Below are 25502 nucleotides of genomic sequence, written 5' to 3'. Positions count from 1 at the left end.
GGCTTGGTTGGAAATTACTGGGCCCCCAGAGAAACTGGCAAACATACATTCAAATGAGCCAAATGGCTTCGTTTTGAGCGTCGTAAATTTTCTGAGAGGCCTCTCGACACCAAGACGAGTCTGTTAAATTGTGCCCCTCCTTTCCAAAGTTGAGTAGGGACTAAGAGATTCTCCAAACAAATGAGCAGGGAGGAAGTGAGATGCGTCTTCCGGTTGAAACGTTACAAGGGAGAGTAGCCGGGGCTGCACATCCACTTGGTGTCCCAGGGAATAGTGAACCAATTCGAAAATTGCCCAATCCCAATCCAAAGGCACTGGCTAAGAACAGTAAGAAGTCTTACAACACCAGGTTAAAGTCCCACAGATTTTTTTCGAATCAGGTATTGTAAGACTCCTTGCTGTTCTCACCCCAGTCAATGGCGGCATCTCCACATCACTGGCTAAGAAGTCAGTGATAGGTCTAGTCAGCAGGTTTGTGGCAAATTTCAGTGGTTAACAGGAATTGGCCCAGAAAGTGTGAGGGTGATGGGTCACTGAGTTGAAAAGCCAAAGCAGGTGCAGTGAGAGACGATTATCCACCAGAGGGCAGTTCTGTTCCAAAAAATCATGGAGCCTACCTACCAACTGACCAGACGAACAAATCAAACTAGATCAGATCGCATACCAACCCACCTTGTTACAGAATCGTGAGACAACCTCACAGGGCTTCCCACTGCAGTTAAAATTATCCATAATAACACAGAAGGCTACAGCCCTGCCCAGTAAGGATGCAAGAGAGACCCCTTACCAGGAAGTAATCTCCCTATTGTCTGGACCAAGAAAGGCTGGCCCATCTTCAGGAGCAGATTCCTAACCTGTTGCCATGCCAACCCATAGCATTCGGCAATGGTAACTGGCAGACCGCAGTGGTGCTCGCGCCCGAGCTAAACACTAAACCGGAATCCGCAAGAGAGGCCAAAGTCCCATTAAATCACCCCACTTCCATTACAGTCAGTCTCACCACAGTCTCTGGGTTTGAACAGCTGAACCTACAGGTTACCAAGGTGGAGCAGGGAGGAGCTAGGCTGGGCCAGAGCCCACCAGCTCCATGATCAAAGGACCTGGGATTGTCAGTGTGAGATACCCAGTATCCTCCTGCGTATAGGCCCAGAGCAGCGAGACCATGACTCACCACCACCACAACCCCTCACCCCGCCATATGTGCTAACCACCATATAAAACCCCAGATCCTTTCGAGAACAGGAGTTGGACAGGCAGAGTTCTGATCCCCAGCTCAAGCCTGATCCCCAACGGAGGAATCTTAAGAAATCCTACCTTGATGAGACGTCCCCTTAAGACATCTTCCCAAGTCACAGAATCACTCCAGCTCACAGGACAGGAACAAGAAGGCCGTTGCTGATGCACTGACCCAGATTTAAACCGCAAAAGAAAATGGAGTGAGGAACTGCCATTGGCCCTGTTAACTAGGTTACTGCCATGCCAGTTTGAATGTGATAATGAATGCATACTTCTTTACCTCCTGTCCTTCTTTCATAAGACCACGTAACAAAATGAGATAGAATTCAATTTTTTCTTCGAGGTGGTGAAGAACTGTGATGGATTATGACATCACACTGTATGTTTTCATAAAATATGTAGAGTTATCCTCATGACTATTTCTAAACTTCAAAAGAAAACCTGAACAATACCCTTAAAATGGATTAAGCTGTATGTCTGTGACCCCAGAACAAAATAAATCACTTTTCTGTCACACCTCGTTATCTCGGAGGAGCTACCAATGATCACTTGAGGAGTGTACAGCCCAACTTCAAAGGGAGTCAAATCCAAGCTTTTTTCTATTGCATAATCAGAGCTGGCCAGTCGGGACAGAACATCTCAGACAATGGCCTCTCAGACCTTCCTTTTAACCCATAATGGGGAGATGCCGGCGTTGGACTGGGGTGAGCACAGTAAGAAGTCTTACTGTGGTTAAAGTCCAACAGGTTTGTTTCAAACACGAGCTTTCGGAGCGCAGCTCCTTCTTCAGGTGACTGGAGAGGTATGATCCAGAAACATTTATATAGACAAAGTCAGTGATGCCGGACAATGCTTGGAATGCGAGAATTTGCAGGTAATCAAATCATTACAGATCCAGAGAGAGGGATAATCACAGGTTACCCCGAAGCGTGGTACATTGGCAAGACCATGCAGACACTGCGACAACGAATGAACGGGCATCGTGCGACAATCACCAGGCAGGAATGTTCCCTTCCAGTCGGGGAACACTTCAGCAGTCAGGGGCATTCAGCCTCTGATGGTAAGCATTCTTCAAGGCAGCCTTCAGGACACGCGACAACACAGAATTGCCGAGCAAAAACTTATAGCTAAGTTCCGCACGCATGAGTGCGGCCTCAACTGGGATCTTGGATTCATGTCGCATTACATCCACTCCCCACCATCTAGCCTGGGCTTGCAAAACTCCACCAACTGTTCTGGCTTGAGACAATTCACACCTCTTTAACCTGTGATTATTCCTCTCTCTGGATCTGTAATGATTTGATTACCTGCAAATTCTCGCATTCCAAGCATTGTCCGGCACCTTGGCACTTCCCCCAGCATAGCTGTGCCAGGGCACAGTGCCAAGGTGTCAGGGGCATGACACTGCGTGGGCATGTCCATCTTTCAGCAGGGGCTATACTTGCCTGTACGCCCCCAGTGGATCGCCTTCAACGGCTTTGCATTTTAAAATACCTGTTGGAAACCTCGCCAATTTGACATCACGTCAGAGAGGCGGGAGTTTGAAATATGTGGGGATGATATGGCGGGGAAGCCCGTTCACCATATTTAAATTTATTAAAATGCATTGAAGTGAGATTATATCACCAATGAAGGATGGGGAAAATCAAAAATTGACACCTTGCCAGTGAGAATCTTGTTTTCCGATTTTTGCGAGATTTTGCCCCCCTGTCACTGTTTGCACTCGCGGTGAACACTGGTGCAAAATCATCCCCAATATTTCATTAGTCTTTTGTCTCTGTACTGTAAATCTTTCTTTTCTCTATCCTCTCTATTATCTGAAGGTGAGGGGAATGTGTCAACCCTCTTTTGCGTTTGAGTGTGTACAAATAAAGTAACCCTTTGAGTTAATCCTACCTCGAGTGTGCTGTGGGATTATCAATAGACAATTGGATCGCACCAACACCGGGGGATTGGGAAATACTCCACCACACATAAAGAGGGAAACAAATCAAAACCTCTTTCTGTTTATGGGTGGGTGGGGAGAGGATCAATTAGAGCTGTTTGAATAAACGCCCATCCTTAGCAATCCCTTTCATCCTTTAATGGCTTCTGTCTTCCATCCTATTACAGGCTTTCCCTCTTGTCTCTACAATTGCTTAAATGCTGTGCATTTCCAGCACCACCCACTTCTGATTTAAGGTCATTGAGCTGAAATTACAACAGCTCTTTCCCTCTCCATTGGTGCTGCCCGATCAGCTGTGGCTGGATTTTTATCTCCTATTTTTAAGCATTGCTGGTATTTTAAAACAAAATCATCCATTGCCCATATTTTGTACTGGCTAATATTCTCACACTGACAGACTCTTGTTCGTCATGTTACCTGAACTGATTAGCAGTGCAATCAATTTAATTGCTCATCGTTAAAGAAAAATGTTGTTTGCGCTTTGTTAAAATTCTATCTGGTTAATCGCCCTTGTTGGAAAAAAACATTTCTTTGTTTTTTTTCTCTCTTTTCTTTCCAGGATCCCACTGGTGAATCTGTAAAACACGCGGATGTCGACTTTTTATTGCACACCCGTGGGACAGGGAGTGAGCAGAACCTTGTTTATTTTTTTAAGTGAGAATGCCTATAAAATAACATTATTTTATGAAGAAGCAGGAGAAAACGAGAAGGAACTGTCGAAGATTTAAACCTTTGCCAGAACACGAAGGGAGCGCAGCTTCAGTGCGTGACGAGAATGAGACACAGCAGTCAGATTTCGACGGGACTTCACAACTTTTCAGAAGTGTCTATAGTGGAGATACAATCTCATGAACTGGGATCCACTGCCAACAGTGCCATTAGATGCCACGTACTTCGAGACTAAAGGCTGGTACGATCCGCTGAGAGAATCTAACTCTTGGAAAAGCATTTAATATTTTTTGTCTGCGAGAAATAGTATCACTTCTTTCCATAAACAGGAACTACTCAGAGCTGACATTTACTAAAGCAATGTCTGTTGCGAAGATTAAATGATGAGAAGTATGAATACAGTAAATTCCACTTAATCGAGAGTGTATATCCTGTTTAACAGACTTAATTGTTTAGTTCTCATTCACAATTTCTTAACTATTCCCCTTTCACTCTTTGGTTCTCCTGTGAATCATCAAATCCCTGCCGTGCAGAGGGAGGTCATTTGGCCCATCAGGTCTGCACTGACCCTCTGAAAGTGCACTCTACCTGGGCCCACTCCCCTGCCCACTCTACTCTATCCCCGTAACCCTGGAATCCCACCCTGGACATTAAGGGGCAATTTAGCATGGCCAATCCACCTGAGCTGCAGATCTTTGGACTGTGGGAGGAAACCAGTGCACCCGAGGGAAACCCATGCAGATGGGGGGAGAACGTGCACACTCCACAGTGAGTCACCCGAGGCTGGAATCGCCATGCTGCCATTAGGCTAAGCCTGTGGGCTAGGCTTTGGCCTAAATCTGTCGAGGCCTGACATAATGTACCAGAGCAGCCTGTTGTAGAGAGATTGTACCAGAGCAGACTCCTGGAGAGAGAATGTACCAGAGCACCCAGTTGTAGAGAGATTGTACCGGAGCAGACTCCTGTAGAGAGAATGTACCAGAGCAGTGTCCTGCAGGGAGAAAGTACCAGAGCAGACTACTGTAGAGAGAATGTACCAGAGCAGCCTGTTGTAGAGAGATTGTACCGGAGCAGACTCCTGTAGAGAGATTGTACCAGAGCAGACTCCTGTAGAGAGAATGTACCAGGGCAGACTCCTGTAGAGAAAATGTACCAGAGCAGCCTGTTGTAGAGAGAATGTACCGGAGCAGTGTCCTGTAGAGAGAATGTACCAGGGCAGACTCCTGTAGAGAAAATGTACCAGAGCAGTGTCCTGTAGAGAGAATATACCAGAGCAGTGTCCTGTAGAGAGAATGTACCAGAAAAGTGTCCTGTAGAGAGAATGTAACAGAGCAGCGCCCTGTAGAGAGAATGTACCAGATCAGACTCCAGTAGGGAGAATGTAACAGAGCAGCGCCCTGTAGAGAGAATGTACCAGATCAGACTCCAGTAGGGAGAATGTACCAGAGCAGTGCCCTGTAGAGAGAATGTACCAGAGCAGCGCCCTGTAGAGAGAATGTACCAGATCAGACTCCAGTAGGGAGAATGTACCAGAGCAGTGCCCTGTAGAGAGAATGTATCAGAGCACTAACCTGGAGAGAAAATGTACCGGAGCAGCCTGCTGTAGTGAGAATGTACCCGAGCAGTGTCCTGCAGAGAGAATGTACCAGAGCAACCTGCTGTGGAGAGAATGTACTAGAGCAGCCTGCTCCAGAAACAATGTACCAGATCAGTGTCCTGTCGAGAGACTGTACCAGAACAGCCTCCTGTCGAGAGAATGTACCAGAGCAGTCTCCTGTAGAGAGAATATACCAGAGCAGTCTCCTGTAGAGAGAATGTACTAGAGCAGACTCCTGGAGAGAGAATGTACCAGAGCAGTGTCCTGTGGAGAGAATGTACCAGAGCAGCCTTCTGGAGAGAGAATGTACCAGAGCAGCCTCCTGTAGAGAGAATGTACCAGAACACACTCCTGTAGAGAGAATGTACCAGAGCAGCTTGCTTTAGAGAGAATGTACCAGAGCAGCCTCCTGTGGAGAGAATGTACCAGAGCAGCCTCCTGTGGAGAGAATGTACCAGAGCAGCCTCCTGTGGAGAGAATGTACCAGAGCAGTGTCCTGTAGAGAGAATGTACCAGAGCAGACTCCAGTAGAGAGAATGTACCAGAGCAGTCTCCAGTAGGGAGAATGTACTAGAGCAGCCTGCTGTAGAAAGAATGTACCAGTGCAGTGCCCTGTGGAGAAAATGTACCATAGCAGACTCCTGTCGAGAGAATTTACCAGAACAGTGTCCTGTAGAGCGAATGTACTAGATCAGTGTCCTGTAGGGAGAATGTACCAGAACAGTGTCCTGTAGGGAGAATGTACCAGAACAGTGTCCTGTAGAGCGAATGTACTAGATCAGTGTCCTGTAGGGAGAATGTACCAGAGCAGTGTCCTGTAGAGCGAATGTACCAGAGCAGTGTCCTGTAGAGCGAGTGTACCAGAGCCGTGTCCTGTAGAGCGAATGTACCAGAGCTGTGCCCTGGAGAGAGAATGTACCAGAGCAGTGTCCTGTAGAGCGAATGTACCAGAGCTGTGCCCTGGAGAGAGAATGTACCAGAGCAGTTTCCTGTAGAGAGAATGTACCGGAGCAGTGTCCTGTAGAAAGAATGTACCAGAGCAGCCTGTTGTAGCGAGAATGTACCAGAGCAGTGCCCTGTAGAGAGACTGTACCGGAGCAGACTCCCGTGGAAAGAATGTACAAGAGCAGCCTGCTCTAGAAATAATGTACCAGATCAGTGTCCTGTCGAGAGAATGTACCAGAACCATGTCCTGTAAGAGAATATACCAGAGCAGCCTGTTGTAGAGAGAATGTACCAGAGCTGTGTCCTGTAGAAATAATGTACCAGAACAGCCTGTTGTAGAGAGAATGTACCAGAGCAGTCTCCTGTAGAGAGAATACACCAGAGCCGTGACCTGTAGAGAGAATGTACCAGAGCCGTGACCTGTAGAGAGAATGTACCAGAGCCGTGACCTGTAGAGAGAATGTACCAGAGCCGTGACCTGTAGAGAAAATGTACCAGAGCAGTTTCCTGTAGAGCAAATGTACCAGAGCAGACTCCTGCAGAGAGAATATACCAGATCAGTGTCCTGTCCAGAGAATGTACCAGAGCAGTCTCCTGTAGAGAGAATGTACCAGAGCCGTGACCTATAGAGAGAATGTACCAGAGCAGTGCCATGTAGAGAGAATGTACCAGAGCAGTTTCCTGTAGAACAAATGTACCAGAGCAGTGCCCTGGAGAGAGAATGTCAGAGCAGTCTCCTGTAGAGAGAATGTACCAGAGAAGCCTCCTGTAGGGACAATGTACTAGAGCAGTGTCCTGTGGAGAGAATGTACCAGAGAAGCCTCCTGTAGGGACAATGTACCAGAGCAGTATCCTGTAGAGACAATGTACCAGAGCAGACTCCTGGAGAGAGAATGTACCAGAGCAGTTTCCTGGAGAGAGAATGTACCAGAGCAGTGTCCTGTAGAGACAATGTGCCAGAGCAGTGCCCTGTAGAGAGAATGTACCAGAGCAGCCGATTGTAGAGAGAATGTACCAGAGCAGTGCCCTGTGGAGAGAGAATGTACCAGAGCAGTTTCCTGTAGAGAGAATGTACCAGAGCAGTTTATATCCTTCTCCTCCTCCCTATGTGATTGGAGGCCTCTGGGTCCCTGCCCGGCTAAGATGGCAGGGTCGACAGTGCAGAAGAGGAGGAGGAGGACCTGGCTTCTGAACTTGCATTCCGTCCCCTCCCTCCCCCGGAGGAGGAGGACCTGGCTTCTGAACTTGCATTCCGTCCCCCCCCCCCCTCCCCCATTTTGTTCAGCGTCCAAAACGGAGCATCGCCCACATTGTCTTGTGACGACGTTGTGGGGGAAGTGTGGCCATGACAACAGGCTGGTACAGGCAGAGCTCAGTTGGAGGCCTTGCAGTGAGCCAGGACATGCTGCCACTCGTGGACCCAAGCTCCATTACATTATAAACTGTGACAAATAAATCTCCATTCTGCTGAAGAGTGCTTCATACTTGCAGAAATAAAGGTGGCAACTGAAGCAACAAAAAAAAAATCAAAACATCAACAAATTGGCTGATTGGCATGGCAGAGGACCAAGAGTGAGTAAGAGATCAGTTATTTTAAAATCCAAACTGTTAAACAAAATGTACACTCCAAAAGGAGGAAGCTGGTGATTTCTCACATTAACTTGCTGATTTTACCACGCCTACAAAATGGCAGTGAGGATTTTAACCTCCCTGAGGAGCAAGACTTTTATAACTTCCACAAATCCGTTTTCCTGTCATACATTTTCTCCCTTGAAATGGTGTTGTGCAAATTCTTAGAGCTATGGAGCACAGAGATCAAAGCGTCAAGCGCAGAGGACAGGGATCTGTGTGTGTGTGTGGCTTACACTGAACAACTTGCGCTTTGCATTGTTTTGTACGACACCAATGCTGTTATTGTCCTTGAAATGGTTCATAGCCATGACAACTGTGTGTTTTTTTTTAGATTACATGAATACATCATTTTAAATTATACTGTATAATAAAATGAATTTCAATTTAGCAACAGGAAGTTTCTAGAGAGGAAGAAGTGAAGCTTAACCATGGAGAGAACTCATTGATTCTTAAATGGCTTCTCATTAAATGTTGAAAGCTGCTAATTCATCCTTCCGGAGTTACCTTGAACACGGAGGTCTGCAGGTATGAATGAACAAGCATTTTTTTTTGGTCCTTTCCCCTCTTTTTCCGATTTCCTCTTTTTCTCCCCAAAAATGACTTGTGCTGTCTCCTCCACAATCTCACTTCCAAGATCCACGATTCAAGTATGAACTAGGCCATTTGGGCGTTGCTCGGCCATTGGAAAAAGGGAGCGCAGTTTGCCCCCACACAAGTCTCATACTTTGCACTGGAGACTGGGTAGACCCACCCCTCCTAAACACAGAGGCCCTGATGCTAATTCAAGGGACGATCAAATCTGGACTCTCACCCCCCCCCCCCCCCCCCAAAAAAAACACAATTGGTCAATTCAAAGTGTCAAAATTGAAATTGCTAAGTAACTATTGTTAGATAAGGGCTTTGAGTATGGAATGCATTGAATAGATGCTAACATCTAGGACCCTTCAACATTTGGTGATTCAATCCTCAATGTCATGTCAAAACTAATCAGAGGGTTGCCCTCATTGGCCCCCATGACCTGCGGCCAAAGGTCAGCACAAGTGGTCAGAATAGCAGTGGTGTGGGCATTGGATATTTCCAATCATATCGAACTGTTGTCCCAGGTTCAGTGCTGAAGTTCACATGTAGTTAAAACAAAGTTGTGATTGCAACTTTGGCAATAGTTTTGACCCCAAGCTCTTGAGCGGGAAACCAAGAGATGTAAAACCAGTTGGGGATTGAAGGTCATGATTGATCTGATTCCATCCGTTACCCCCTCTCCCTACTAGGATGAGTTATGTTCCAATGGCTCTCGTTAGGTTTCTAGTGTGAGCAGCAGTGAGGTCCCTCACTGACTGAGAAACTTTCACCCCTAAATTGCCCGCAAGGCCAGAAGATGCCTGCCTCTGTAAACATGATGTGGAGATGCCGGCGTTGGACTGGGGTGAGCACAGTAAGAAGTCTTACAACACCAGGTTAAAGTCCAACAGGTTTGTTTCAAACACGAGCTTTCGGAGCACGGCTCCTTCTTCAGGTGAATGGAGGAGCCGTGCTCCGAAAGCTCGTGTTTGAAACAAACCTGTTGGACTTTAACCTGGTGTTGTAAGACTTCTTACTGTGCCTCTGTAAAGACTGCAATGTGAAGCTCACGGGCTGGAGGATTTGATTATGTAAATAGGATAGGCCCACTAACCGGCCCGACGTTGTATCTCCTTCCGGAGGACAAATTTAGCTCAGATTTCGGCCCACGACGTGAAATAATCTGTGCTTGCCCGCCATAAAAGTTTGAGAATCGATATCATACTAGACTTTGTTGTTTTTTTTTATGGAGGCACAATTCCCGCAAAACCTCAGAAGGAACTATCGAGGTCAAAAAAGATTTCCCATCCCAATGAGGCATCATCACACTGCGAGAGAAGCCGTATGAAACAGGCATCCGGGCGGATCAATGAACCAGAATGTGGTGGGATTTCTGTTAACGGGCCCGGTCTTCACCCCATGCTGTGCCCCAATGAGTGTGTCCAGTGTGGGGCTGGCTAAGTGATATAGACACAAAGGAGATGCCAGGCTGTGTTGCAAGGTTCTCTAACTGCTGCACATTGGCCTCAACGTCCGAGCAGGACACCTGATGACTGCTCACCATCTTTCTGTTGGCAGTTGGAAGGTGTGGGCGTGAGTTTGAGGCCGGGCTTGGCCGAGCCTGCAATGCTCCGGCGATTCCACAACCTGCCCAAATAACCACCGCAGCTTTAAACGTTGGATTATGGTCCATTTGAGGGCGGCACTGGGGCAAGAGAGTCAGGAGGGGAGAAAATGAAGGAGAAATAAAATTATATTCACTTGACAAAAAAGTTTCAATGCTCCATTCTGACATGCTATTGCGACACGGTTTTGATGCGCAGGTAGTTTCGAAGTTTCAGTTGCAAGTTCTGGCCGGCTCCGATCGGCACAGTCTCCCCCCCCCCCCCCCCCCCCCACCCCCCACCCCCTCACCCTCGGGAATGCATTTTTGCACCAGGAAATGCCAAAGATAGAGAAGCGTGGATTTCTGCCCGCAGTCACTGCCCCTGTTTCCCCCTTGAAATAACTTCAGTGGAAGTTGAGAGCCTGTCGCGCAGGACGCCGGCATGACTGATTAAATAAGGCGGAGGCTGAGGGCGCCGTAACAAAACAGAACGAAAGCCATGTTCAGATGGCACCGAGTTTGGATTGTGGAAGTCCCAATCTTGGGAAGGAACCAGTTTCACCGGTCAATCTCCTCATTGTAATGTGGACGCTGCTAAGGCCATTGCCCTGCAACTGGACTCGGTGTCATTGTGGTCAGGATTATGAAGCCGATTCAATCACCTTTTTCTTTTGCACTTTCCCCTGTATATTCATTAATGAACACGCTGAAGATTAATGCATGATTTCTTTACCGGGAAGTAAGCGCTTGTGCGGGTTTTAAAATTACTTTTGGAACACGTTGCTTTCAAAGGTTTCTGTTTACCTTCCCGCAGTCGAGTGGCACCATTCAGTTTCAGATCTTGTTATTTCAGCCCCTCCCTCCACCCCAGTACAAGCACCTAGACATGTCTTCCACAGATGCCCTTGTGTTAGTTAAGCAGTCTCATTATTTGGAGAACTAAACGGTTAGATTTTCATTTCACCGCCGGGGCGATAGATTAGAATGAAATTAACGACTTTAAAATGGATGGGTGAACTCCACTCCCCCCCCCCCCCCCCCCCATGGCCCCCACAGCATCTCCTCCTTTTAGTCCCCCCCCCCCCCCCCACCCAAATTAAGCTGAAAATCTATTCCAACGTGTTAAAAATGAGGAGAGAGAGTGTGATGTTTAATCAAAACAGCAAATGATCCAGTGCTAGAATTACAATTGAACGTAGACTTTGATCACCCCTTTGTTTCATGTTGTTCCATCCGAACTAACGTACTAATAGTCAGATATGCATCAAAGTTACTTTCTGAGACATCAGAAAGGAACCCATTTCAGCCTTGGCCTCTCCAGAATACCATCGCTTCCAGTTGTTGGCATCCGGTCTGCTCTGTAGTGCGGGAGGGTTAAAGATTCATTAGTGTAGAAACCTGAATTCCAAGTTGCAGAATGCTTTCCTTACATTGCTTCGAAGAATGTTGACGTAAAAATGACCGATGGAACCCGCATAGTTAGCACCTTTCCAGAGCTGAGTCTGATGGGAGCATTGGACATGTAATAATGGACAGGCTGCACCACTGGATTAAGACTTATCTGTATTGAGGGATGCAGAGCTGAGGGGAAAGTCTGGCATCAAAACAATTTGTTCAGAAAGTCGAAAGCTTTGACCTTCCTTGTACTGTTTGTTCTCCAAATAGAATCACGGCATACACACATGTGACATACCCATATCTCTCACTAGCTGTCACTGTCTAATCAGGTATCAGAGTGATGAAGTGTTAGCACAGGGGATTTCACAGACTGGACAGATCATAAAGCAAAATGACACACATTGTACAAGAACACACTCGGACAGTCCGCGGCGCAGGACTTGCTGACTCACTGGACAATTTGTCGTGCGGGTGAATCATATAGTGCAGAAGGAGGCCATTCGGCCCTTCGCGTCTGGAACGGCCCTTGGAAAGAGCACCCTACTTAAGCCCACGCCTCCACCCTATCCCTGAATCTCACATACCGGACGGTCCACCATGCAGCGGTGAGGCCACCACGCTGGAAAATGCACGTCACAGCGAGTCCCGCACACTGGGCAGCACTTCCGCTGTCTGAATCGTGCAAGTCAGGCTGGGACAGGCATGGACATTACCTTGGGGAGGCCCAATGGGCGAATGATGCTCACACCGTCGAAGCTATTTTGCAGACTAAATGACCCAGGGAATTGGATGGTGAACTGGCAGTGGCATTCTGAGAACTCGCACAATAGTGGATCTCAGTAACCGTGAGCACTGTGTCCAATTTACTAAGGAATAGATGGGCCATTGTACATGAACTCAATCAGGCTCCAGGACTGAAAGGGCAGGGTGGAAACTTGGGCTGAAATGGGTTCAGAAAATCTCCGGAACAGTAGATTAAACGATGCCAGCGTGGTTTAGTTGCTTTGAAAGTAAATACTGACTGACATGAGGAAGCAATCCCTTTCCCAAATTGTTGTCCAACACCGTTTTACACTATCACTGAATACCTCTCCTGCATTCTAAAGCTGTAAAGTGTGATTCTAAAAGCAGTTTAAATTATTGTGTCAGTTAACTAATACTTGTTTGATCCTTTTGGTTTACAAAAGTGATGTGTTTAGCGTGAAATCTGGTCTATAAGCTGCACCTTCAAAATGGGTTGGATTTTTTTTTGAAAGTAAAGGAGTGATTTACACGCGCGGATTTTTTTTCTTAAATGGAAAAGCAGCAAGGTTCGGGATTCCTGGCAGTAACGTCAGACTTCACCCTTTGCTATTTTTAATGAAAGCATCGCCCCATTTTAATCACACTCTTGCCAAATTCCTCTGTCCACTGTGCGAACAGGCACACGTTTCCTGAACATGGTGCGGAGCGGGAACATGACACCAACATGACTAAATGCTTGTGGGAAAAAAAACCTCAATCTTTATAGAAAGTGGCTTATATAAATGTGCGACTTATAGTCCGTATTGGGCGCTAATTTGCTGTCACCAAATTTTCTGTCGAAAAGTACAGCACTTTTTGGTGACTGAGAGAAAAAAAAGAAAACTATATATATATATAAACATATACATACATCTTCCAGTGAGAACAACGCCACATTTTTTTCTTCAGCGAACAGTTTCATTGGAGGATGGTTTCTATTTTGTCACTGCTGTAATTCTGAACTGTGTTTGAATGCACTGTAAACGCAACCTGTACCAATTCTCTTGTGTAAGTTTAGTACTCTGATGTTGCTATTAAACCCTGTTTAACAACAGTTCTCACCGCCGTTCCAACCTGCTTATTACCAGCGCTCACTGTTCATTCACGCACCGAGAAAACTGGGTCAGTCCAGAAGTGATGCTTGGATTCTAAGATTTGGGCTAAAGGTGAGAGGTCGGCTATGAAGGGAGGAGAGATGCCCGAGCATCAGAAAGGGTTGTTCCAAAACAGCAAGAGGACCAGCAGGTGTGCAGGCTGGGAAATGTTAGGCATTGTGGAGGGACTAAAAGAGAAACACTTCACAAGAGCTCCGACGAACGTGATATTGATTAAAAATAGACCGCAAGCAAGAAAGGTTGTGAAAGGTCACATCAAAATAGGCTAAACAGCACTCTGGGTGTGCTTTCACCAGATGGACTGCAGCGCTTGAAGAAGGCAGCTCGTCATCATTTTCCCAAGGGCAATTAGGGATGGGCAATAACTGCTGACCCAGCCAGCAACGCTTGCATCCCACGAATGAATAAATAAATTAAAAGTCTTGTGATTCGACATCCATTCTCTGCAGGTTAGGTGTTGTGGCCTTGGTCGGGGTGAGGGGTGGGGAGGAGGGAGGGAGGCACAACTGACCGCAGAATCTCCAACCAAGAGAAAGGTGAAGTTTTCTCCAGGTTATGTTAGCCGAGTGACCACCACACCACCCCATTTCCTGCAAAAGGTGTGTCTAGATGCGTGTATGTAGGTGTGTGTGCGCACATATATGCGTGTGTATATAGATATGTGTGTATAAGTGTGCGTATGTGTGTATATAGGTATGTGTGTATAAGTGTGCATATAGATTTGTGTGTGTGTATAGGTGTTTGTGTGTGTCGATGCATGTGCCCATGTAGTATGTATAGGTGTATGAGTCTGTGTGCGAACAGGTATTTGTGTGTGTATAGGTTGTGTGTCTATATATAGGTATGAGTCTGCACGTGTGTCTTTGTGTGTATAGATGCGACTGGGCTGGTGCACAGTCAATTCCAGGGCCTCCTGACATGGAGTCACAACACAATTGAATTAACCAATAATTCTTAGAAAAACACCCAAAACTTTTGGCCCTTGGCTGCCCAATATACATATAAAATCGCTTATTGTCACACGTAGGCTTCAATGAAGTTACTGTGAAAAGCCCCTAGTCGCCACATTCCAGCACCTGTTCGGGGAGGCCGGTACAGGAATTGAACCCACGCTTCTGCCTTGTTCTGCATTACAAGCCAGCTGTTTAGCCCACTGTACTAAACCAGCCCTGTACTAAACCAGCAACGGTCACCAAGTTTGTAAATGTAAACACAATTTAATTTATTAATAACAATTACTATAACAAAATATACAGCAAATACAACAGTTTAACTATTATCTAATTCCTAACCTCCCCACTTAAACTCATCCCATCCTCGCCACACACAAGCCAGATAATCACACAGAGGGGAGGAGAAGGAGGTAAATGACAATGAAAGTAAAAGATGAGTCTTTGTTTCAGATGGTTGTTTCAAGTACACCTTGCTTCAATCCAGGCTTCCAGTTTGAGGTTTTCACAAGAGATTCATGTAGATTCTGTATGTTGCTATGTAGTTTTTCTTCCTTCAATCTAAGATTTCAGTTTGAGGTTTTCATGTAGATTCATTCAGATTCTGTGTACAGCTGCACAGCTTCTCTGGAGAAAACAAGAGGGAGGAAGAGTGAGAGAGAGCAGGTCCTTTTCTCTCTATGTTCATGTCTCAACTCTGCTTTCATTAGGTCTCTGGAAATCATCGCACTCAGGCAGGATCCAATCACCACCCATTACTGGGCAGAATTCAGCCTTTTGGTCAATTCATGGGCCACCAGCCAACCAATCAAACCAAGTCCCACCACATCCCTCGGTGCCACAGAGTTTAAGTTCTGCTGTCCAAAGCTAGAAGAGTGCACTGTCTTGCAACTTTTGAATTTCCTTCTTCCCCTGCTCAACTTAAAGGCATATGTCCATTAAGCACCTATGGATCAAAATGATAACAGCAAAAATAAAGAAAGGGGAAATAAGGGAATCAATAGCAAGGGTCCTTACAGTGTGTGCATAGGTGTGTGTGCACATGTGTATAGGTGTATGTGTGTACGTGTGTGTATCTGTGCAGGTGTGTGCATATGTATATATGTGTGTGTGTGTATAGATGTGTGTGTGTGTATAGCTGTATGTGTGCCTAGGTAAAAGCAAATTACTGTGATGCTGGAATCTGAAAACAAAGAGAAAACGCTGGAAAATCTCAGCAGGTCTGGCAGCATCTGTAGGGAGATAAATGAGCGAATGTTTCGAGTCCAGATGACCCATTGTCAAAGGTGTGCATAGGTATGTGTGTGTATGCGTGTGTGTGTTTGTGTATAGATGTATAGATGTATGTGTGTGCATGTGTTTATATAGGTGTGTGTTTGTGCACATGTGTGTGTATAGATGTGTGTGTATGTATAGGTGTGTGTGTGTGCATGTGTGTGTATAGATATGTGTGTGTGCAGACTTTGTGTAAAGGTGTTGTTATGACACACTAGGCTAGTGTGTACTCAAGCTGAGCTCCTTAGGACTCTGAAAATCATTCCACTTTGCTAGGATCCAATCACCACCTGTTACCGGGCAGAGTACGGCCTTTTGGCCAATTCATTGGCCCCAAGCCAATTAATCTAACCAAGTCTCACCCCATCTCCCCAGTGCCGAAAAGTCTGAAGCTCCTGTTCAAACTATCAGAGACTATCCGAGTGTTCTCTCCTTTAACTTCTGAGTTCCTCATTCGCTCTTCTGCTTGTCTGAAAGATACATGCCTATTAATCACCCATGGACCAAAAATAATAACTGGCAAAATAAAAGAAAGGGGAATAAACAGTAAGGACCCTTGCAGTATGTGTGTGTGTAAGTGTGTCTCTGTGTGTGTCTGTGTGTGTGGCATCTGTGTGATTATAGGTGCATGTCTGTGTGTGTGTGTGTGTCTGTATAGATGTGCCTGTATATGTGTGTCGGTCTGTATGTATCCGTGTGTATGTATGTGTGTGTATAGGTGTGTGTCTATATAGGTGCGTGCATGTATAGGTGTGTGTGCGCCTATGTGCGTATAGGTGTGCCTATGTGTGCATCGGTGTGTGTGTTTTTCTGTACATGTGTATGTACACGTGTGTGTGAATACGTGTATCTGTGTGTGTGCGCCTGTGTGTATAGGTGTCTGTGTGTGTCTGCATCTGTGTGTGGGGACCCATGAATGACAGTGTGTACTGTGTGAGGATAGGATTAGGATGTCTTCCAAAGTTGTATAGTCGGTGGCAGTCACTGTCATGGATCAACAACAGAATGAACTCTGAGGTAAAGAAGTAGGAGAGTGACAACATTGAGGTGAGAAATAAAAATAAAATCAATTTAACCACCAGTCATGCTGAAGATAGAAAAAAGCAAACCCTAATCAGTTGGAGAGATTGAAGCCTATACATCAGTAGAGAATTTCCCCTTCATTCCTTCTCCTCTCAGCTCCCAGTGGGGAATTAATAGTAAAATTCAGTGTTTGAGGGAGATTCTGTCGCTCACTAAACTGGGTGGTAGAACAGAAGAGGAACAATTCTAAGAGAAATCTGACCGACTGTAATCAAGGGGGAACTCCTCCAACTGGACAGCTTCCTGTGGACCTGTACTCAACGAGCTGGCAAAGCTGGTGCCCCCTGAATGGGAAGCACCCACTGCTGGAAACTTAAAGGAATTCCTGACTGCGGAATGGGGACTCACTAAAGAGGGTCACAAAAGACAATTGCCGGAATTTTCCGCTCCTATTTGTGAAGGACGCCATGGTGGACAAAAGCAGAAAATATCGTGTGCAGGTCAGAAACCGGTGTTACGTTGCGGTAGAACGAAGTCGTGATTGCTAACTCCAGCATCAGTGCTGGGCCACATTTTCCACTGCGGCACATCGGGAACGTCATTTCAATGCATTTGCATCACATTCTAAGGACAAGTTAGCGGAATTACCACCTCTGCCACGTTCTGGAACGTCAGCGTGTTCCACAATGGAAAATCAGCGTGTTCCACAATGGAACATACGTAGAACCAGAGAATTGAACTATAGATTTCCTACAGTGCAGAAGGAGGCCATTCAGCCCAACAAGTCTGCACTAACCCTCTGAAGGAGCACCCTACCTAGGCCGACTCCCCCGTTCTATACCCTTAACCCGACAACCCCATCTAAGCTGAAAGTCTTTGGACACTAAGTGGGTGTTTCTCCACTTCAACCATGATCCAACCTATTCTCATGATTTTGAAGGAGGCAAATGAACGCTTTCCGGCATCCAGGGAACCCTCAATGTTACTCTTGCATTTCTCACACCTGGCTCTTGACCTGATCTCTGGATCTTCCAGCACTCTCCCTGCCACACTTACAGTGAAAAGGCTTGCACAGAGAAAGCCTCGTTTCGACCCTCTGGAACCCCAAAGTGTTTCATTGAAGAACTCATGTCAGTGTTGGGGAATGTAGCAGCCAGTCTGTGCACAGTAAACTCTCACACACACTGAAATAATGACTGGTTAATCTGCGTTAGAGTCATAGCATCCCTACAGTGCAGAAGGCCATTCAGCCCATCACATCTGCATTTTAATTAGGTCCACTTGCCTGCCCTATCCCTGTAACCCGGGCAGCACGATAGCACAAGTGGCTAGCACTGTGGCTTCACAACACCATGGTTCCAGGTTGATTCCCCACTGTGCGGAGTCTGCACGTTCTCCCCGTGTCTGCGTGGGTTTCCTCCGGGTGCTCCGGTTTCCTCCCACAGTCCAAAGATGTGAGGTTAGGTGGATTGGCCATGCTAAAATTGCCCCTTAGTGTCCAAAAAAGGTTAGGAGGGGTTATTGGGTTACGGGGATAGAGTGGAAGTGAGAGCTTAAGTGGGTCGGTGCAGACTCGATGGGCCGAATGGCCTCCTTCTGCACTGTATGTTCTATGTTCTAACCCTGCATATTAATCATGGCCAATCCTCTAACCCGCACACCTTTGAACATTAAGGGGCAATTTAGCATGGTGAACCCACCCAACCTGCACACCTTTGGACTTTGGGTGGAAACTGGTGCAACTGGAAGAAATACATGCCAACACGAGGAGAACGTGAAAACTCCACACAGACTATGACCCAACGGCGGAATCAAACCTGGGTCCCTGGTGCTGTGAGGCAGCAGTGCTAACGATTGTGTCACCGGGCCGTCCATAGTGATGTTGATTGAGGAATTAGTAATGACCAAGGCACCAGGGACAACTCCCTTTCTCTGCTTCATAATAGCACCATGGACAGAGTTTTAGGGCCCCAGCCGCCGTCCGGATTTTCCATTCCCGCCAAAAACAGTGGAGTTTTGAATGGATGAACCACATATTGTACCCTGCCATGATGGGACCATTAAACCCCACCCCATGGGATCTTTTACATTGACATGAAAGGACGGAAGGGGCCTCAGAATACCAATTCATCCAAACCATGGTGCCCCTGACAGCTCAGCGCTCCCTCAGTCCTGCAACTGAGCACCAGTCTGGATTATGTCATGGAAGACTCAGAGACTTTGCACTTTCCTCTCTCAATGGCCTTCTCTGCAACGTGTTTCTCAGCGGCGGGAGGTGGCCTGCTGTTGGCCACTGGCAGGACCTTCTAGACCCGCCACTGGGATTTCACCTTGAATCCACATCATGCCGCCAGGAATTCCGAGGGGAGCGCTGTCAGCGGAACTGGAAGATCCCCCTGGTATGAACGACCAGACGATCTTGCCTCATATCTCCAGTATTATTAGCTTTAGTGGTGCGGAGTTACATGGTGGCGCAGTGGTTAGCACTGCTGCCTCATGGTGGCGAGGATCCTGGCACCTAGTCACTGTCCATGTGAAGTTTACACGTTCCCCCTTTGTCTGCATGGGTCTCACCCCCACAACCCAAAAATGGATTGGCGACGCTAAATTGCCCCTTAATTGGAAAACCCTAAAAAAAAGGATTGGGGGGGCAAATTCAAAAATGCTAGTTATAACAGGCACATATTTCTCAATCATCTGGAATAGAGAATAACTGCTGTTTAGTTGCAATTGACAAGTGGCTCAGCAAAAAAATTATTAAATATTGCTTGGAAAATTTGAAATAATATTCACTGCCCCATATGCTTTGGAAATCTGATTGGAAAGTATTTTCCAGCAATGGTGAATATTTTGCTCATATTTATTCAGGAAAATTCACTGAGATCTGAGATAGAAGTCCCTCGGAGTCGAGGATACTAAAAATGATTTCCCAGGTAACGAAGAGTCCAATACTTGATCTACAGCACGGGATTATCTGTTTTTTGCACGGAGCGTTGGCTGAGGTGGGCAGACCGGTGAACAGCACGCCGTTCGTGCAGCCAACCTTTCTCTCCATGTTGTGTGGCACTCTGAGCAGGAAAATCTCCAACCATGGCACATGCAGTCACGCTGGCGGGGTGAGGCCAGAACTGCTGGCGGGGTGAGGCCAGAAAAAGCTGGCAACATAGGGCCGGGGCAGTGCCAGTGGGATTTGCCAGGGTGCCGGGGGACAATGCCAGGGTGCTGCAGAGAGTTCTGGGAGCATTGCCAGGTTTCCAGGATGCAGTGCCGGGGTACTGCCCAGCCATGTCCCTCTCCCCCCGGGGGTTATAATTGCCTGCGTGCCCCCGACATGCTCGCTCCTCCTAATTCTTGTTTCGTAAGCTTGCTGTGGGGACAGAGCCCAATGTAGGGGGAACATCTGGCAGAAATGCCCTTAGTTGAGGTCCCTGACCTGTCTAGACGAGATTCCCATTTTCCGACTCTCGGGATGTTTAGTGCCATCTCTCTCGCAGCAATTGTTTTGGTCACAGGTGGGAGAAGTGGGTGGGTGGGTGCCCAGGGTACGTGTTCCTTTCGCTGTCAATGCCTGACTTCAGCTTGGACTCGGTGTTGAAACTCAAGGTGTTCAGCTCCTTTGCGGATGCTTTTCCTGTACTTCGGGTGGTCTTGGGCCAGGGAATCTCAGGTGTCAGTGGAGATGTTACACCTTTTCAAGGAGGCTTGGAGGGTGTCCTTGAAGAGCCCTCCTGTGGTATGCTTGCTGTGCCGAATCTCTGAGTGGCGCGTTTGTTTTGGGAGTCACATGTCTGGCATGGGGAAAACGTGGCCTGCCCAGCGGAGCTGATCAAGCGTGGCCAATGCTTCGATAATGCTGTACATTTTGGCCTGAGTGATAACACTGACTTTGGGGTGGCACGATGGTGCAATGGTTAGCATTGCTGCCTCACACGTCGAGGACCTGGGTTCGATCCAGGCGTTGGTCTCATCCCCACAACCCAAAGATGTGCAGCGTAGGTGGATTGGTCATTCTAAATTGGCCCTTAATTGGAAAAAAAATTGAATTGGGTACTTTAAAGTAAAAAAAAATAGCACTGACATCTATTGACATCTATTGAGCCTATTGTAAAGAACTAGCTAAATCCTTGTCTATTCTGTCCTTCTTTTTTTAAATTCCTGTCTTGTGCAGCATTACAGACTTTTGTGTTTGAGCTGAAACTCCCCTGCTGCAAGCTGCTATTTGAACTGATCCGGCAGACCCCTTTGATTCAGTATGCTCTGTGTTATAGACCGTGATGTCATTTTGATGGACTTGGTTAGCAACCAATCAACTCCATTGCAATCCCGGGCGAAGCAGATCCATGACGTGGATTGGTGTTTTTTTTTCAGGAACGCACAGCTGGGTGACTCTCTGTGTGTTTGGTTTCAGAGTTGATTAGAACTGCAGAGCTAAGCAGAATTCTTTAGAATCTCTATCCCAGAAGAGGAGAGATCTTAGCTGGAACTCTCTTCATGTAAACAGAGCAGTCAGCACGTACTTAAACCTGAAGATAGAACTAAGGAGGGGAACCTTCCGGATTCTTCTCCCATTATAGTTACTAGACCACTCAAAGGCCTCACTAAAATGGCCGCTCTGATATTCAGTTTAACTGAGAAAAGTTGTTGGTGAGTCACACACACATGTTCAGGTACACATACGCACTCACATATATTCACTTTGACATACATACTGTAAGAGTCCTTCCTGTTTATTTCCATTGTTCCCATTTTATTTTTATCATTTTTGGTCCCTGGACCCACATTTGGAATGTGCTGAAGGACTCAAGCTGAAGTAGCCTGTTAGTCAGGACATTATGTTCCAGGTTTGCATTTGGAGGGAGAAAACAGACTCGTCGGCACTGAATGAATTTAAGGAACCAGTTTTGGATGAAGATAATTTGATTGCTTGGTTGGCAACCAGTGGGTTGCTCAGGGACAGGGTTCTGCCTGACAATAGTCAATGATTGGTTACTGCATGATACATTTTCAGAGAACAGAAGTGTTTAAACATTGGAAATGAAGTTAAGAACTGCTTTGTTGTTCTAAAACCAGTAAGTAATGAGGACACCCCGCTGTGGGGTCCCTGGGGGCCCCCACCTTTATAGCCCATCCCCAAGCTCCCTTACACAACCTCCTCCCTTCCAGGACCCATATTCGTCACCCCCCCCCTCAACCTCTCAGAGGCCCTTACTATCCTGGCCTGCACACCCACACCCTTCAACCCCCACTCTCCACCTACTTTCATAGGAATGGCAACCCTCAGCCCCTGACCCTTGGCAGTGCCACCTTCGCACCTTGACACCCTTGAACTGCCACCCTGGAAGTTGGTCTAAAACCAGTAAGTGTCTGACACATCCTTCGCAGTAAACTTGAAATGATCCTGAATCTACAGAAAAAAATGGACAACCTTGCCAGAAGCCTCTAGACTGTCGAAGGAAGAGGAATTGTGTTTTCTCCCTCTGCTGCCTTTGTGAGTCTGCAGTGAACATAATTACAGGCTGAAGGAAAAGAAAGTACACAAGGCCTAACCTTCAGAAAGACATGAACTAGAAGTCTTCCCAGCGGACCAAAGATCCTTGATCCTTTTATATTTATTAATATTTTCTTTACCTCTCATTCACCCTTTCCCCTCTGTTGTTTGTCCGTGTGTGGGTCGAGAGTGGGTGGAGTTAGAAATTGTGGGACAGGGGTATGAGTTAGTCAGTTACTTTTGTCTCTCAGTCTAATTATAATACTATACATAATAAAAGGTTTTTTCGTTATATTTACAAACCTGTGACTGTAGTTTATTTGGGCTGTGTTGCAATTCCGGGTCAAGTGGAACTGGAATTTTCTGTGCGCTAGCCCAGGGTGCCGTGACAACACACACAGACATAGTTGCATATACATGCACACAGACCAGGACACTCACACATGTTCACATACATACATACAACATACACACTCACACACACAAACTGACAAAGATACACAAGTACACATGCTCATGACACACACACAGAACCAGAGACACACACAGACACACACGCTCACAAACACAAACTCATGCAACTCATGCTCACACACACAGGCACACTCACTCTCTCTCTCACACAGAGTTACTCACACACATTTACATACAGACACACACATGGTCGTACACACACTCTCTCGCACACTCAGTCACTCACACACACATACACTCACATGCTTTTATTTTTCAATATATAAAAGGTAAGAGAGAGGCAAAAATAGACATTGGACCACTGGACAATGTGGCTGGAGAAGAAATAATAGGAAACAAAGAAATGGCAGATGACCTGAATAGTTTTTTTGCATCAGTCTTCACGGTGGAAGACACCAGTGGGATGCCAGAGCTCCAAGAGGACCAGGGGGCAGAGGTGAGTGCAGAGACCATTATTAAGGAGAAGGTTCTGGGGAAACTGAAAGGTCTGAAGGTGGATAAGTCACCTGGGCCAGATGGACTACACCCCAGGGTCCTAAAAGAGATAGCTGAGAAAATTGTGGAGACATTGGTGATGATCTTTCAGGAATCACTGGAGGCATGAAGAGTCCCGGAGGACTGGAAAGTGGCTAATGTAACACCACTGTTTTAGAAGGGAGGGAGGCAAAAGATGGGAAATTATAGGCCGGTTAGCCTGACTTCGGTCATTGGTAAGATTTTAGAGTCGGTTATTAAAGATGAGATCGCAAAGTTCTTGGAAGTGCATGGTAAAATAGGACTGAGTAAATGGTAAAATAGGACTGTAATCTACCTAAATGACCTGGAGGAAGGTATAGGTGGTCTGATTAGCAAGTTTGTAGATGATACTAAGATTGGTGGAGTTGCAGATAGCGAGGAGGACTGTCAGAGAATACAACAAAATATAGATAGATTGGAGAGTTGGGCAAAGAAATGGTAGATGGAGTTCAATCCAGGCAAATGCAAGGTGATGCATTTTGGAAGATCAAATTCAAGAGCTGACTATATGGTCAATGGAAGGGTCTTGGGGAAAATTGATGTGCAGAGAGATCTGGTAGTTCAGGTCCATTGTACCCTGAAGGTGGCAACGCAGGTTGATAGAGTGGTCAAGAAGGCATACAGCATGCTTGCCTTCATCGGACGGGGTATTGAGTACAAGAGTTGGCAGGTCATGTTACAGTTGTATAGAATTTTGGTTCGGCCACATTTGGAATACTGCGTGCAGTTCTGGTCGCCACATTACCAGAAGGATGTGGATGCCTTGGAGAGGGTGCAGAGGAGGTTCACCAGGATGTTGCCTGGTATGGAGGGTGCTAGTTATGAAGAAAGATTGAGTAGATTAGGATTGTTTTCGTTGGAAAGACGGAGGTTGAGGGGGGACCTGATTGAGGTATACAAAATTATGAGCGGTATGGACAGGGTGGAAAGCAACAAGCTTTTCCCAAGAGTGGGGGTGTCAGTTATAAGGGGTCACGATTTCAAAGTGAGAGGGGAAAAGTTTAAGGGAGATGTGCGTGGAAAGTTTTTTATGCAGAGGGTGGTGGGTGCCTGGAACGCTTTACCAGCGGAGGTGGTATAGGCGCGCACGATAGCATCATTTAAGAAGCATCTAGACAGGTATATGAATGGGCGGGAACAAAGGGAAGTAGACCTTGGAAAATAGGAGACAGGTTTAGATAAAGGATCTGGATCGGCGCAGGCTGGGTGGGCCGAAGGGCCTGTTCCTGTGCTGTAATTTTCTTTGTTCTTTGTTCTTTGTTCTTTGAGTCAGCACGGCTTTGTCAAAGGGAGGTCATGTCTGACAAATCTGTAAGAGTTCTTTGAGGAGGTAACAAGGAAGTTAGATAAAGAAGAAGAACCAGTGGACGTGATTTATTTAGATTTCCAGAAGGCCTTTGACAAGGTGCCGCATAGGAGACTGCTAAATAAGTTAAAAGCCCATGGTGTCAAGGGTAAGATTCTAGCATGGATAGATGATTGGCTGACTGGCAGAAGGCAGAGAGTGGGGATAAAGGGATGTTTTTCAGGATGGCAGCCGGTGACTAGTGGTGTGCCTCAGTGTCGGTGCTGGGATCACACCTTTTTACAATATACATAAATGATCTGGAAGAAGGAACTGAAGGCACTGATGCTAAGTTTGCAGATGATACAAAGATCTGTAGAGGGACAGGTAGTATTGAGAAAGCAAGGGGGCTGCAGAAGGACTTGGACAAGCTTGGAGAGTGGGCAATGAAGTGGCAGATGGAATACCATGTGGAAAAGTACAAGGTTATGCACTTTGGAAGGAGGAATTTAGGCATAGACTTTTTTCTAAATGGGAAAATGCTCAGGAAAACAGAAGCACACTTGGGAGTCCTTGTTCACGATTCTCATCAGGTTAATGTGCAGGTTCAGTCGGCAGTTAAGAAGGCAAATGCAATGTTAACATTCATGTCAAGAGGGCTTGAATACAAGACGAGGGATGTACTTCTGAGGCTGTATAAGGCTCTGTTCAGACCCCATTTGGAGTATTGTGAGAAGTTTTGGGTCCATATGTAAGGAAGGATGTGCTGGCCTTGGAAAGGGTTCAGAGGAGGTTCACAAGAATGATCCTTGGAAAGAAGACTTGTCGTATGAGGTACGGTTGATGACTCTGGGTCTGTACTCGTTCGAGTTTAGAAGGATGAGGTGGGGTCACATTGAAACTTACAGGATACTGCAAAGCCTGGATAGAGATCAGATGGAGAGGATGTTTCCACTTGTAGGAAAAACTAGAATCAGAGGATACCATCTCAGACTGAAGGAACGATC

The 25502-nt window shown here is 46.4% G+C and overlaps 1 protein-coding gene and 1 long non-coding RNA gene across 6 annotated transcripts in view; both read left to right on the top strand.

Moving 5' to 3' along the window:
• The window catches only part of ajap1 (adherens junctions associated protein 1), a 316483-nt gene extending 311981 nt beyond the window's left edge, over positions 1 to 4502 (top strand). For all 5 annotated transcript variants that reach the window (XM_038821840.1, XM_038821838.1, XM_038821839.1 and 2 more), the window contains one exon: positions 3741 to 4502. The gene's annotated coding sequence lies outside the window, so the exon portion shown is untranslated. The remainder of the gene's footprint in view (positions 1 to 3740) is intronic.
• A 23-nt stretch (positions 4503 to 4525) lies between these two features.
• Positions 4526 to 8848, top strand: LOC119979510. The gene is made up of 2 exons (XR_005463748.1): positions 4526 to 7964; positions 8413 to 8848. It is a non-coding gene; the product is annotated as an uncharacterized LOC119979510 (long non-coding RNA).
• Positions 8849 to 25502: the final 16654 nt, after the last annotated feature.

This window comes from Scyliorhinus canicula, chromosome 16 (genome assembly GCF_902713615.1).
Source record: "Scyliorhinus canicula chromosome 16, sScyCan1.1, whole genome shotgun sequence".
In the NCBI taxonomy this organism is placed as follows: domain Eukaryota; kingdom Metazoa; phylum Chordata; class Chondrichthyes; order Carcharhiniformes; family Scyliorhinidae; genus Scyliorhinus; species Scyliorhinus canicula.
Note: the sequence above shows the minus strand (reverse complement) of the source record. Positions and strands in the feature narration are given on the sequence as shown.